This window comes from Harmonia axyridis, chromosome X (assembly GCF_914767665.1).
Source record: "Harmonia axyridis chromosome X, icHarAxyr1.1, whole genome shotgun sequence".
Taxonomy (NCBI): Eukaryota; Metazoa; Arthropoda; class Insecta; order Coleoptera; family Coccinellidae; genus Harmonia; species Harmonia axyridis.
In genome coordinates, this window is record NC_059508.1 from 35,582,483 (window position 1) to 35,584,982 (window position 2,500).

The 2,500-nt window shown below is 52.3% G+C and overlaps 1 non-coding gene and 1 pseudogene across 1 annotated transcript; both read left to right on the top strand.

The window, feature by feature from the left end:
* Positions 1–516: 516 nt before the first annotated feature.
* LOC123687235 lies at positions 517–672 on the top strand. The gene has a single exon (XR_006748972.1). It is a non-coding gene; the product is annotated as a 5.8S ribosomal RNA (ribosomal RNA).
* A 507-nt stretch (positions 673–1,179) lies between these two features.
* LOC123688178 overlaps positions 1,180–2,500 on the top strand; it is a 4,961-nt pseudogene continuing 3,640 nt past the window's right edge.

The following is a 2,500-nucleotide window of genomic DNA, read 5'->3' on the forward strand; positions in this document are numbered from 1 at the left end:
CTTGATGGAACGAGGAGCCGGCTGCTTATGCTGACGTTCGTAGTTGGGCGAAGTCTCGTGATGTGCTCGGAATAAGGATTCGAAGCGCTTGGATTGCCGCGTTCGTGGCTGGGCGAAGTTTCGTGTTTGGCACGGAACGAGGAGCCGGCTGCAGGTTTTAAAGATTCTCGCCCGAAATCGATCAGTCGTTACCGTTGTCTACGGACTTCGGTAGGACGATCTATTCCAGGGACGAAGACGTCGACGTTGTGCGACGCCCGTTACATTAGCGTTTTTATGCTCTTTCGGGATTGTCTGCGACGTTTGTCTCCGTCCGAATTTTTTACGATAATTGTCACTAGATTAGTACGCAAACTAGTTGAACCGAAGATTTTGCGCCGATCGACTGACGTATTGACCCTTCAGTGGGTCGTCTCAGTCATTGGAATGTCATTCTCGAGGAGGTTCGCAGTTGGCGTCTCGTATTTCGAGGGAAAGTCCATTGCGACTAGTACCGAGAAATCGAACATAAAAGATTACCCTGAACGGTGGATCACTTGGCTCGTGGGTCGATGAAGAACGCAGCTAATTGCGCGTCAACATGCGAACTGCAGGACACATGAACATCGACATTTCGAACGCACATTGCGGTCCTCCGGACACTGTCCTCGGACCACTCCTGACTGAGGGTCGGTTCCATTACAAAGACTGCCCGGCCAGACGTTATGGCTTGACGAAGTGACGACGTAAAGGTCGTCTAACGTTGATCCTGTACCGAAGGTCATTTGGGCGAGTTGGACGGTTTGCCGCGTGACGATCAACGTTCTGTCGTTTCGACGCCTCGTGTGTTGGAATGATGAGGAGTTGTTTTCGTAACGCGCCGTCTTGAATTGCGAAAGCATATATTGTGGTGTCGTGGTATTGCTCGATCTGCGCCCATGACTGTAGACATGCGATCGTCGTGTCCGAGAAATCTGAACGACGTCCGATCGCTTTAATGTGCCAGTTGTCGCGCGTTGCGGATGAGCTTTCATGAGCGCACCCCCGAAACACCGAAGCACTTTGCTTGGATTCGCATGATCCGCCATACGGAGCAGGAGATAATAGACGCCTTTGAGTAGGCTAACTCCCTCGCGTAAGGTACGTGATTTTATGAGCCGCCAAAGGTTAGTTTCGGAACGTTTCGATGATTTGAACATACGACCTCAGGACAGGTGAGACTACCCGCTGAATTTAAGCATATTATTAAGCGGAGGAAAAGAAACTAACTAGGATTCCCTTAGTAGCGGCGAGCGAACAGGGATTAGCCCAGCACTGAATCCCGCGATCGTAACCGGTCGCCGGGAGATGTGGTGTTTGGAAGGATCCATTATCTGGCGAGTTCGCGGCGCGTTCAAGTCCATCTTGAATGGGGCCATCGCCCATAGAGGGTGCCAGGCCCGTAGCGACCGCTGCGGCTTGCTAGAGGATCTCTTCTTAGAGTCGGGTTGCTTGAGAGTGCAGCCCTAAGTGGGTGGTAAACTCCATCTAAGGCTAAATATAACCACGAGACCGATAGCGAACAAGTACCGTGAGGGAAAGTTGAAAAGAACTTTGAAGAGAGAGTTCAAGAGTACGTGAAACCGTTCAGGGGTAAACCTGAGAAACCCGAAAGGTCGAATGGGGAGATTCATTCGCGCCTGTTGTTGGGATTTACTGACTGTGGAAACGGCGACGTTCGCGTTGGCTGTTCCCTTCGGTTCATCTCCGGCTTCGGACGCGTGCACTTCTCCCCTAGTAGGTCGTCGCGATCCGTTGGGTGCTGTTCTACGGTCTCGAGTGTAGCCCGTGAGCTCGGATTTTCCGATGTTTACGGACACTGGGTTTCCGAACAGCTCGCTCGACGGTTTACTGATGGCGGGAGGCCGCGACTTAGTTCGCGTCCGGCCCGTGGCAAGTATGTGAATTGTGATGGCGATCGGACCTAGTGCCGATTCCGTCCGTTTGCGACTGTTCGCCGCGGTGTTCTTGGACAGACCTCTTGAAACGCCGATCAGCGACGCTATTGCTTTGGGTACTTTCAGGACCCGTCTTGAAACACGGACCAAGGAGTCTAGCGTGTGCGCGAGTCATGGGAATCACTAAACCTAAAGGCGCAATGAAAGTAACGGTTCACTTTATGTGAACTAAGGGAAGATGGTCGGTCTCCATGACTGACCCGCATTCCCGGGGCGCCTCATTCTCATTGCGAGAGGAGGCGCACCAAGAGCGTACACGCTGGGACCCGAAAGATGGTGAACTATGCCTGGTCAGGACGAAGTCAGGGGAAACCCTGATGGAGGTCCGTAGCGATTCTGACGTGCAAATCGATCGTCGGAACTGGGTATAGGGGCGAAAGACTAATCGAACCATCTAGTAGCTGGTTCCCTCCGAAGTTTCCCTCAGGATAGCTGGCGCTCGTTGCATACGAGTCTCATCCGGTAAAGCGAATGATTAGAGGCATTGGGGTCGAAACGACCTCAACCTATTCTCAAACTTTAAA